The sequence below is a fragment of the Xiphophorus maculatus genome, chromosome 21 (assembly GCF_002775205.1).
Source record: "Xiphophorus maculatus strain JP 163 A chromosome 21, X_maculatus-5.0-male, whole genome shotgun sequence".
Lineage (NCBI taxonomy): Eukaryota > Metazoa > Chordata > Actinopteri > Cyprinodontiformes > Poeciliidae > Xiphophorus > Xiphophorus maculatus.
Genome location: NC_036463.1, coordinates 15,493,378 through 15,506,448, shown reverse-complemented (window position 1 = coordinate 15,506,448; position 13,071 = coordinate 15,493,378). Strand labels below are relative to the sequence as shown.

The 13,071-nt window shown below is 37.9% G+C and overlaps 1 protein-coding gene across 2 annotated transcripts in view; it reads right to left on the bottom strand.

Moving 5' to 3' along the window:
- The window catches only part of LOC102232759, a 172,630-nt gene extending 163,076 nt beyond the window's left edge, over nt 1-9,554 (bottom strand). For both annotated transcript variants that reach the window (XM_023325887.1, XM_023325888.1), the window contains exons 1-3: nt 9,386-9,554; nt 4,270-4,310; nt 2,658-2,859 (exon numbers count right to left, since the gene is read on the bottom strand). The gene's annotated coding sequence lies outside the window, so the exon portion shown is untranslated. The remainder of the gene's footprint in view (nt 1-2,657; nt 2,860-4,269; nt 4,311-9,385) is intronic.
- Between the last annotated feature and the right edge of the window lie 3,517 nt (nt 9,555-13,071).

Genomic DNA, 13,071 nt, shown 5'->3' with positions numbered 1-13,071 from the left:
CCTTTCTTTTTTGAAAATACGACATGGGAGGGGTTCATTGAATGGTCAAGAAAGGTCAGTTTTAAGAGCCGCAAATTCCACACTAACATCAAGGATCCGCAGAACTGCCTTTATTCTGTTGTATTTGCCTTACATAATGTTTTGAAAATGTGATAAAACTGCTGCGTAATTGTGAAGGAAAAGGGAAAAAAAACTCTTTCCAAAAAAACCCCTGAAATATTTAGTTTGTACAAGTATTCAATCCACTTTACTTTCACACCACTGAGTAAAACTCAGTGTAGCCACTTGCCTTCACATTTTAAAATACAGATGAATTTCAACAAATACATGAACAAATTATATTATATTGAAAGCACATGACAAATGCAGTGAAATATTTGGTAGTGGAGGTTCAACTTTCACTAGGCCAGCAACCTTAAACATATAGCAAGAGACATGTCCACTGTTTAGATCAAATCATATTCAGGTGTCAGAATTGCGCAGTGGAAATTTCAGTCTTGAAAATACAAGAATTTAGTTTTTAATAGATAACTTTAATAGGTCGGCCAGAGGCATTTTGCCCTGGTTCAAGTTGGAGATGAAGAAAAGTAAAATAAAACTAAAAGTAAGAAAAATCCCCCAGTCCTTAGGTTTGAAGTAATCCAGTTATGATGTCGAAAATGTAAATATAACTATAAAAACTGTCACTTTAAAAATAATTCGCAGGCAAAGTTATCAGTAAAGACGAGAAAGAGCAGGATAAGCTGTTCCTCCTTCAGCTGCCACAGCAATCTAGCCATTCATCAACACCACTCACAGCCAGAGCTGCAGTAAAAGCAGGTATAAGAGGACAGAACACATATCAGCAAACTTTTCAGATTTTTATTTCTAAAAATAAAACCATGTTTCCCTTCCAATCTATTATTATTGTCTTCTTTCTGTTGATCTGGAGTATAAACCCACTCCCAATAAAATGCAACGTGACGCACGCTCATGCGATATTGGTCATTTTTGCAAGACCCACCGTTGTCATTAACCCTGGTGTAGGAATTGGCTTGTATATAGAAGCACCAGTTGCAGAGGAGAGGAAATAATTCCAAAGAAACCTTTCATGGACATTAAGTGTTTTAAATCATCCATAACAAGCTTATCGTTGGGACTCATTATTTCTCTCTAAAGCTACATTCAATGCTCTGCTTCCCAGCAATATTTAAACCTACAGCTCCAGTGAGCCTAAGTGCAGTGCTGGGGTTCTCTGTTAGCGTTATGGACATGCAAATAGGCCTTAATGTGTCCACAAGGCCCTCTAAAGGCAAATACCTCCACCCTCACTTGCAGAGATGAGTTTCCTTCTTGGGCTCTCTGCACTAAGGTTTATTCTCCTTCAGCTAAAGCCTGTACACGTAGTTTTAGACAACATAAGGAGCCTACAATCTTTTCAAACCACACAGAAGAAGTGATTTAAACACATCACAACATAAACAAAATGGAAAGCTGATGCAGCGCTATAAATGGTAGCAGACAGAGAATGTGTAGGAAAGACCGAACATCGGGACAGTTATGGCTCCCATTACATTTGATTCTGAGCTGTTATCCTGTCCTGTCAAAAGATAAAAGTCAAATCAATATTGTCATTCACAACTTCAGATTAAACCTCTCTTGCTTTTACTGCTTCCGTGTTCTTTTTTTGAGGGGCCATTCAATCTGCCGCAACAGTGACAAACGCATCTGAATCGATTGCGGGTGAGATCAGCGAATTAACAAGTGGAATGTTCTTTTTTTTTCGCCTCTCCTATCCTATCCTTTGTTTCTTTTTTTTTCCTCTCAGAACGGGGCGAGGAGTGAAGCAATGGAGCAAAACACATAAAAAGACGGCAGTCATCAACAAACACAATAAAACCCTGATCTAGAAACTGCTTTCCGAGACGAAGTATTGGAGTATTGCTGTGCAAATGTTTTTGCAATTTAGAGCCAGTTGCAACAAACCACTAAATGCCCTTAAATAGTAGTGTGCAGTTAAGATTTTCAAGAGGAAAGTGGTTTCAGTGCTTTATCTGGGGCCAGACATTGGAATCACTAGGAAGGATTATACAGGGTAAAAAGGAAAACACAAGTATTAAAAATATCCTCTTTAGTTCATTCCAGACATTTGCATGTATTGAGTATGTGATTTTAATAGAATCTTACTGGTGCTTACAAAGGCTGACTGCAAACCAAAACTCAGCTGTGCTGTTTTTTTTAATTATTATTATTTTATGTAGAGGTTCACATGTGTTTACCTGAAAGAAAAGTGTGTTGATGCTACCAGGTTTTTCCCTTACAGCATCCAATGAGGATGACAACGAAGGAGAATCACTCTGGGCAGACTATTTAAAGGGCTCACGGCATGTTTCTTGAGTCGGACTCGGCAAAATTCAGGACTGTAAAAGGTTTCGACTGACAAGCCAAGTTGATGAAAGACGGTGACGTAGGGCGACTTGTTGTGCCGTAAAGTAGCGCCGTGGCAGATTAAAGCTCGGCCTCTCGGGGAGAATATGTCACACGGGCTCAGAAAGGGTGGATGTGCTTTTAATGGTTTTTTTTTGGGTGGAACAGACGGAGGTTTGGAGTCAGTGGTTGACATTCTGACTGGATCGTTGCACATTCACCTGCCGCTGTGAGGCTTTGCTCCCACCTACCTTTGTCACGAAGTGAGGGAAGAGAGAATGACCCATCCACAAATCTTCCTACTCAGTGCTAACGCCGCGTCTCCGAAAGCCGTCTGCGTCTAGGCGTCTTAGAGAAGAATGGAGGCATTTAGCTGCTGGATGGGAGCCGATGACTGCAGCTTCAGAAGATGATTTTTGTTTGTTTCATGAAGCAGTCTTCTGACTTTTTGACCTGAGAGGGGTCAGAGGGTCGATAACAATGGATTGTTACTGGGGGTCATTTGAGAAAAAAGAAGAAAAAGAAAAATGTAGACAGAGCTGATACCAAAGTTATGAAGTGAAAGCAACAAGAGGCAGACAATTTATTTAGTCTGTGGATTAACAGGGAAAAATGAAAATCCTTATTGTTTTGTTGTGAAAAAAAATAATTAATTACAACCTTCATATTAAATAATCTGTCAGAGTACAATATTTCTTTACATCTTTTGACTATGCTTATTTTGGGGTCTTCATGTTTGTCAACATTGACAGTCTCCTGTTTTAATCTTTTCAAAAATCCAGTGAATGTTTCATAAATATAACACTGTTTTAAATAACCTCTGTTCATTGTAGAATGATATAGTTAAGACTAGATTAATGTTTTGTTTTTTTTAGATCATCAGCAAATGTGGATCAAACAGTCTAAAAGCCTTAAGAACTGTGAAATAGCCCTTAAATGTAATTATGTAGTAGAAAGCACCAAAAGAGATATTAACTGAAGCTTTGTTAGTGGCTTTATTCAGTAAAGGCAGGACTTCTCAAATAATGGGGCGCAGTTGGGTGTCAGGGGACATGACAGGAAGGAGGACTTTGTTATTGTCTTTATTCATGCTTGATAAATACACACACCTCCAGTCACTAGGTGGCAGCAGTGCTAAAATTAGCCAATAGGTTGCCTGTTTAACACAGTAGAAGAAATAGCCTGGTGGACGAAGCTGATGGAGGAGGACAGATGGAGAGGTTTGCGACAGTGAAAGGAAAAATGGAGGCAGAGGCAAGTAAAGAAAAATACAAATGCGTATAAGATAAGATAAATCTTTATTGTCATTGTCACAAGGACAACGAAATTCAAAGGGTGCCATCAGTCGGTGCACATGCCCAGAAACAAAAAATAACTGTCTCACAATTCACACACAACGCAAGAATCAACAAACTGGCAAAAAAAAAAAAAAAAATGTATTTGATATAATATCAAATACTAATATATATATCAAATACTAATATATATATATATATATATATCTCAAATACTAATATATATATATATATAAATTATGAGAATAATGTAAAATTACGTGAAAAAAGTTGCTTCAGTGAGAAAAAGCTTGGATAGAGTTATCAAGATCTGACGTGACTAACTCGTCAAGTCAAACTGGTTCTCTGAAACACTCAAGTCATTTGCACAATTGTTTCAAATAACAACATGCATACTCTAAAGAGCCATTACTTAGATTAGAGGTTCTAATGCTATGTCCTTACTATGCAATGATTATGACAGCAAATGTGTAAGCACATTTGCTTAAAGTCCTACAGGCAACACATCATTTTATACCGTGGTAAACTTTTATATTTTGAGTTCATTGTGCACTTTATTGTGACTCACCGTTAGTCTCTTTAAGCTCATCCAGCTCTTAATTTCTCCACCTACAATGAGAGGAGCAGAGGTCAGACATCAAAGCCTTCAATGAAGATTGCATGAGACAGAGGCTCAGTCTAAAGAACCTGCCCAAGCTTGCTCTCCTGAATTAGGACACTTAGCGAGGGATAAATGAAAAGCTCTGGATTTCACATCCTGGGCACACTGACGTGCACACACACATGTGCAGTTAATTGCCTGCGTATATAAGTCGCTGCATGTTTTTTTTCCCAAAGGTCCTATGACTGCATGCACCCAGCAATCTGAGTCTTCTTTCTAATTTCTGCAAAAATGAATGTTTTGCCACAAAAATGAGTAAGGTTTGCTTTGTTTTTCTTCTGAAACAATGAACGTTTGGACAGACGGTGCTCTCACGGGGAAGCTGCCCTGTACAACCACTGATTCCCTGCTAGCTTTTGGACAGATCAGCTGCAGCAGTTAAAGCTCAGTTATCTTTGCATTGGCAGGCAGAGATGTTGATAAAAACAATAAAAAAAGTAGCATAGTAGCATTTTGTGTTTACTCTTATGTGGGCTAGACAAGCTTGTATAATGTGGTATCACGCATAAAACCCTCAGCTTGTTTTTCTAAGCCGAGAGGCTCTCCTCTAGGTGAAGACTGAAGAAACAGATGAGGCTGCACATGCATAGCAAACGAACTGTCCTGCTTCCCTTTATCCCTCCATCAAAGGTTTCAGTTAGTTTGTCTGACTTTCAGAAATATTTCATGAAATCTGGAATACAGGTGGAGCTGTGAAAAGAGATGTGTTTTTTTTTCTTTGGACAGAAAGTTATGGCCTCGTCGGTAAGGGAGGACTGTTTTGAACAGTTTGATTCTTGAAACATTCTTTATGCGTGGATTTGCTAACAGCGGGTCAATGAGAACCCTTGATTTTAGCTGATTTAGCAATTTTGAGCAACTCGAGTTGAAAATGCCCATACTGACAACACTATTTAAGCCCTTTACACTCTCACAGACCTTTGTTGCCAATAGTTTCTCAGCAGCAATCGTCATCCTCGAACTAACTGAAATTCCTTTAGTGGAGTTCATTAGCTTTGTGTGTCATCCTGTGCTTTTCCAAAACTTGTAGTTGTTTGGAAATTGTTGACATAGTCAGTACCCTCCACCAATGTATTTTCGCTTGAGATTTACAACGATGCCTTGCGGAGATAAAAGGAGCAAATCTAACAGATTAGCTTGGAGCCGCGGCTCACTGTTTGCGAACTATTTGCAATGTTTACAGAAATTATTTGCCAAAAAAATGTGTCCATATACAAATTTTTTTTTTTTTTTTTTACAGTATATAAAATATTTGAAAGAATATGCAGCTTGGGAAGCTGAAATAACTCGGCTTTCCAGTATGTTTGGCATACTGTTGTCTGGCACTCGCAAAGCAGCCAATCCAGGCTGCAAGATAGTCAACCAAATGCACTGAACGTGCATGCATTCCATCTGTTGCAGGATGCTTCAGTAACATGGGGGACTGTTCAGAATAATGTCTTTCCCCACATACGCTCACATGCATATGAACCCCAAGGTGTATTGTCTCCACAGCGATGTTGAAGCAGGCAGGTATATACACTCCTGCTCGGCTTATCAGATTTCTGTAGCTTCCCTAAGGCACTGTAGCACAAAAAGATAGATAGGCATCGAGGCATGACCTTAGACACACACACACGCACAACATGCATACATGCAGACTTGAAATGGTAGGCAGATGAGATTCCATGTGACATCACACATCGTCTCTGGTTACTACAAAGTAACAAGGTGCATAAACACAGCAAGTCTAATATTGTTGGGGACTAATATATGACGAACAAACAAACGCATGCGTATGAGCAGAAGGGATGTGTATGCTTTAAACATTAAAATGCCCTTCACAAAATGATTGAATAGCTCGAAAACCCACATGGTTTAATTCAATAAAGTGCTTTGAGTCAAATTAGGTCCCACCGACTTTGTTTTTACTGACGGCACCATTCAGCGTATATAACCCCAGTGTAAACATGTAAATTCTGTGATTTAGTGCTGCAAGGAAAAGTTCTTCATGGTCTTGTAGCATCGCTAGGTGCGTAAACACCACCTAGCAGATAGCATCTGAATTCACATCAACTATGCCTCCAGGCCCTGAGACTACGTCACCATTTATTTTGTTCCAATCATTTCGAGGAATCTTCTCTAAACCATCATCACTGAAGGGTAGATAGGAGGGAATGGGGGTTAAATAAAGTAAAAGTTAAGCAAGCTGAGAGATTTAGAGATAATTCAAATCTATCTTCAAATTCCTCTGTCGTATTTGGTCCAAGTGTCTAGAGTTACAGTACATAGAAACACCAATATAACAGTGTGGTCTGCGGGGGTAAAAAGGTCAGAAAATGTTAGTGACAGCATAGACTTTGAAGTCAGCAAGTAAACTTGCACCTCCCCCGACCTTCCATCTTCCCTCAGGAACTGTAACAATTCTTTTTTTTTTATACTTCTCCTCAACATATGGAGCATTTCTTTACAATTCTGTTTGCAATCAAAACCTGCTTCCAAATGTGTCATTATTGTTTTCATCAAACTACATAATGTTTTAATGGTTTTGGTGAGACAAAGTCTATCTATTACTATTGATATTTAACTTGCAGTTAAATATCAATAAAAAACACAATCAGAAACCACACTAATGAAGAATCAAAGATTTTTTTTGATTGGAAAACCAAATTAAAATTATTCATTTTCAGATTATTCAGGAAATGAATAATCAGATTTTGCACAAAGTCAATAAAAACGAAATGTGGATAAGTCAACCACATAAAAGTATCAAGTGTTAAATGTAAGTGTTTCAGGCTTTATCTGTTTAACATTTTACAAGATTATTAAACTTCTTGGACAGGCAGTAGTGTAATTTATGGTCTGATCCTTTTCACAGAACAACAGTAACGACAATGTACTCTTTATCTGAAAAGGTTTACACTTGTCAAGTGTGTAGTTTGTAAAAGTAGCAAACCTAATGTACTAGGCAGTTTTGTGGGTTTTATATCTATCTTTTTATTATTATTATTATTATTTGCATGTAGTTTGAAGACATGTCTTCAGCTTACTTTTAATTTTAATCTGCTTGTGTCTGAATTATATCTTTAAATTCCAGTTCAGTGAAGAATTATTCGCATCCCTGTAAAACATACAAGCCTTAAATAAATTAGATTTTTATTGCAGTAACATAACCTCAATATTTGTTTAAATAAGCAGCTTCAGACATCTCTTAAAAGAGTTTGTGTCATGATGTGTGAAGGTTGTAGCAGACCCATATGTTGAGAGGCTAAGGAGTCAAGTGAGTCAGAAGATTAAATGAGAATGATGGAAATGCAAACTTACAAAACCATGGGGAGCCAGGACAGAAAAAAAAATCCATAATCCACTATGAAATAACCAGCAAGGACGTACAGAGAGTACGGGAGGAACCAGTGACCAGCGACTGAGAATGAGGTGCTTTAAGTACTGAGAGGCTGAATGCTGAACAAAAGACCTGGACTAATGAACTAATGGGTTGCAGGTGTGGGAGGAGAGCAGAAGGCAGGCTGAGGAGAGAGGAAGAAAGAGTAAGTAACAGAGGAGGTGAGGGAGAGCACACTGGGCACTAGGGAATTAATCGAACAAAATAATAAGATATAAGAAACATAATAACTACAGTAACTAAGAAAAAGGACTAGACACAAGAAATAAACATAACTAGAATCACTAAGAAGGAACTGAGGTAAAAATAGCAACAATGCATAACTAATGGAAAGAACTAAGGAACCCAAACAACTAAACCCAAAACAAACTCAAACAACTGAAGAGCCTGACAATTTGAGAACTGTATACAGACTCATTCAATAAGCCCAGAAACCTTATCACTAAGTGAAACATTATATAGGTTAATACAGAAACATATGTTCGAAACTCTTTATTTCTGTTAAATGTACCAATTTTCCACTTGCTGGTAATCAGAACCTGACACTTAAATTTAGAATTATTCAGACCAATAAAAACAGAAATGTGTTATTAATGAACCATATGCTTACAGGTTGTTATTTTCAAAAAGGTACGTTTAATCTTAACTATCAGGCCTCATTTGAAAGCATATTCTACTTCACTGAATATGACCGTACCTTACCTTTTTCAGTTGATCTCTGCGGGGCGGCTTGTAACTCGCAATTATAGACTTCCTGTTTTCCTGTGTAAAAATGTGATGTGACACAAAACCCCATTTCTCTTAGCCACTCTTCAATATGGGAAAGAAAAGACAGACAACATGCCAGTCGGGTGATTCACACTTCATTCAGTCAGTCCTTACAAATCAAATGCAGGAAATGGATACTAGAAAATACTGTAGCTACTTACCCAAACGTACCCGCATAATAAAATCAGACCAGTAATGATAAAAGTTTAACGTCTGAAACTGTGACAAACAATGCTGGATTAGGATCTAGGTTCACCTTGTCACCATATACTATGGCGGCAGTAGTAAAAGACAAAGAAAAAAGTCAGCAGAGCGTATTATCAGAGAACTAGAGCAGACAGCGGTCAGCAAGCCTCCAAAGTAACAAATCATTGCTAGGCTCTTTATCTGCACTGCCAATAATTTTGGAAGGTGCTGCACTTGTGGAAAAACCTGTTCAAGCTATTACACACAAATACTGTAAGAGAAGCCATATCACATTAAACTCTCGGGTATGAAAGACTCAATAAAAAAACTTGCAAAGTTATGCAAAATCTATAAAAGTATGATTCTTTTTTTCTGCACTTGTTCTCATAAAAAAACATTCCCAAAGCTTGCGCGTTTTTCTTATATCATGCTCTGCATCTTGTCAATTTTCAGCTTCACACTTGAATAGAGAATTACAACCTAAGGAGCAGATAGATTGCTTGCTGAAAACACTCAGGAAGATTTTCTTTGCCCAGAGGATGGAAGTGATATCTGTGTGGGGCTCCCCCGCCGGCATCAGGTGCAGGACACCCAGGAGGCCTCACACATTTATCACACATAAACTAAACAAATGTCCATGTACCTGGACTAGCACTAACATGCCTTTTATGTACTTGATATACTTACACATTCATACACACTGCACTCTAAAGCTCTGACGCTGGTGCATGACTGTTCCTGAATCAGTTTCTTTAGAGCACTTCTTCAGTGTCCCTGGAGTGCCAAGATCGCACCACACCGAGTCTTCAAAAGCAGGCATTTGTACCTGTTACTCCTTCTCTGCTGAGAACCTGTGATGCCGCCACTTCTAGCAGTTTCCTCAGTGGGTGTGAAAGTAAAAAGAAATAAAAAAATGTAAGCTACAAAGACAGGGGTGTGGATAGAAGAAAAGGAGGAGAAGGAGTGCAGACAGAGGGAGACAGAGAAAGGGGAAAATGGAAGCTTATGCTTGAAGCCAATGATTTTTTGGACTGAGGGACCATTTAGCACTCCAACAAAGTCTGTGCTTATAAATTTGCATAACATGTTGTGGTCAATGGCTAAAGTAAACAATTGAAGGTGGATATTTAATAAAATATTTTAAAAGACACACATTTGTGTCTTTTGAAGTACTCATACACCTTCATTTTTGTCAACATTTTATCACAATACAGCCACAACCTTTAATGCAATTCAGTATGTTTCTTTTTTTGTTTTGTTTTGTTTTTTTCTCCAGTGGATTCACACAATGTAGGACATGATTATAAGGGGAAAGGAAGATGATATATTTTTTTCTAAAATGTCTATAAATGAAAATCTGAAAATGTGGCATGTATTTTTATTCAAACACCTTTACTATGGTACCAATAAATAAAATCAAGAGCAATAAGTTATTGTTATGCTGTAGTGAGTAAGCAGAGTGCAATGATGTGTAATTTAATATCAGTATAAATCCAGATTTTTTCAACTACATTTGGAAGAAGATTTCATCAAAATAACCAATTGCATGCTAATTTTTTAAAAATCCCTGGCAGACTGACAGTTTACCTTTTTCCATACAGATTAATCAAAACCACTCATTGACAATGCATGAAATTTCCCCCCACCACATGTCTTAAGATCGAACTCTCATCACAAAAGGGGGATAAGACTTCCTTTGAGTCTCTATTGTAACTGCAGTTGAATATATATATATATTTTTTATCTTTTTTTTTTTTTTACTTTAATTCACAGTTTGCACGTCTGATTGCGAGTTGCAGATATAATTGAGCCTCCGGGAATATTTTGGAAAGGTCTTTTTGGGGTCAATGCCGGAGGCAGACATTAGTCCCCTCAGGCAGTCTTTGTGATCACCTCTTATGCTGAAAAAGCCTCGGGGGGTTCATACAGTTATAACGTTATTAACTCATCTAAAATCTCAGCGTAAAACACTTTCTGTCAAAATTTTATATGAAAATGTGTTAGATTTATTTCCCAATACTGAAGAAATATTCCTATTTTGATGCCTTTAAGAGCTGCCAAATATATATATATATATATATATATATATATATATATATATATATATATATATATATATATATATATATATATATATATATATATATATATATATATATATATATAAAATTGTGCTAATGTAGGACACGTTCATAATGAAATGTAAGGAAAAGTTGTTCATTCATCATAACATAAATGTTATCCCAACTTCCCCTGTGTATTACCCCCTTGCAGAGGAGTGTGCATCACTCTGTTTCGGTGGTGTGTTTTGTGTTGTCCTCACTCTGGACTCACTAATAGGTCATTTTTCTTCCCCTTTTTATATCTTTCTCTCTCTCTCTGCTCATGTTGTGCTTTCACTAATGGACAGATGGCATCCCATTGTTTACTGAGCCAAGGTACAATGCCTTATCGGCCATAGCGGCGGAAACTGGGCTAGCGTTTCTGCTTGACCCAGCTTAAGTGTGCCACCAAAAACGGAGGAGAGGAAGGAAGGCAAGAAGGAGAAAAAAAAAAAAAACAAGAAACAGGGAGACAGGCTCGAAGGCTGACCAGTTAACTGAAGTACAATCAGTTGATTTTCAGTTCTTTTAGTGTCTTTGACTTTGCTTTTTTTATGTATTTTGATGACTAAATCCCTCCTTTATTTTGTAACAAAAACTCTGAAAGCCTGTTTTATATATAAAACCCCCCAACACACAGAGTACATACAATTTAGTGTCCCCATTGTGCAACAATAAAATAAGATTTCAATTCTATTCAAACATAAGCACAATTCAAAGGGCTAGACATGATTTTATTTGACAAAAACTAAAGAAAAAAAAACAAAAAACAGATGTTCACCAAGTTTCCCAATGCCATGTTGAAGGTTGCAAGTATAAACTATTTAATGGCTCTTTTAGTTCTTATGTCATTAAACCAGTGGTGTGTGGAGCTGTATAACCTCTGTTTGAGAATCTGGTCCACTAGAGTTTGCATGCCTAAAATGGAGGGAACTTTTACTTCAAGATCTTCTATTGCTACTGGTAGTTAGCTCCACAACAATTAGGAAATCGTATTGATTTTCTGATTTGTGTGTGACATCATTCCTAGAACACTCTTGTGACTTCTGAATCAACGCATAGTGGTGGTCCATATGCAACACGAGGTATAGGTGAACTTAATTCATCTTAGTATTAAGGGAATGCGACGCTAACCAATGGTGTCACGGTAATGCGAGGAGTTTATCAGAGTGCCAAACGCACAAATGCAGTGCTAAGTCACCAGTTGTTTTTTTTGTTAGAATGAGCAAATCAAGCTAAAAACTTCAAATTCATGGGGGAGAAATGAGGTATATTGATGGACTTGTGTGTTTCAGAGTGACCTTTAAGAATTAGAGTGCTGAAAAAAATAGAAACAAAGAAGTACAAGATGGGTAAGAACATTTATATCTCAGACAAAGGCATTTGATTTTCATCATGGGGCCAAAACCAGAATTACAATATTGTAGAAAAGAAGATAAGTGATGTTAGCTTGAGGGTTTCAGGTGCAAAACTGATAATCCGTGAGGATTTTGTTATTCACCGCCATGTCTGCTGCACGGTATTTTCTATTTGTGTTGGCAGATGACAAATACTCATCCAACTTTTGTTCGCTTGTGCCTGATTTCCTTAAACAGTAATGCAAAACAAGTGGGAAAAAAAAAAGATCATTCATGAGCCATAAACAATAGGCATACACATATTGCTGAAGCGCCACTATGAGTCAAATGTGATTGTGGAGTAATTATTTTGTTTTTTCGGTTGTTCCAAAGTACTGACAATGCATCAGCCCTAGTTTCAGTCAGTCAAAGCTTCAGCTCCTCCCTTCCTTTTAACCCCTGAGGGCCTGAGACCTGGGGAACTTTAATTACCCACAGTCACAGCTCTCCTCTCCATTTGCCACTGAATGGTCAACAGGCTTTTTACTACCTACTGAGGCATCAGTGCCAGAATAATAATAGAAAACAAAGTCACTGTGCGGGGAGACATGTCTAGGGGGTCTAGGCTGAGGGGAGAGAGAGACGTAAACAGAAAGAGAGAGATAGGGGTATCATTAGATAAGCCTGTCGGTTAATTAGCCCTGCTTCAGGAGGAGGGGACCCCCCTCCTGATGCCAAGAATGGCCATCAGGCGTTATCCGTGATCGCCTATTTTTTATGGTCCTTTGCAGACTCCACTCAGGAGGTTGTTAAGCAACGTGGAGGGCATATGGTGCCAGGATGGAAACATGCTGTTGTCAGTCAGTTGAACACCGACAGAGAAGAAAAGATAAAAGTTTTTTGGGTTGTTTTTTTTTTATGTTGTTGAAGTGGT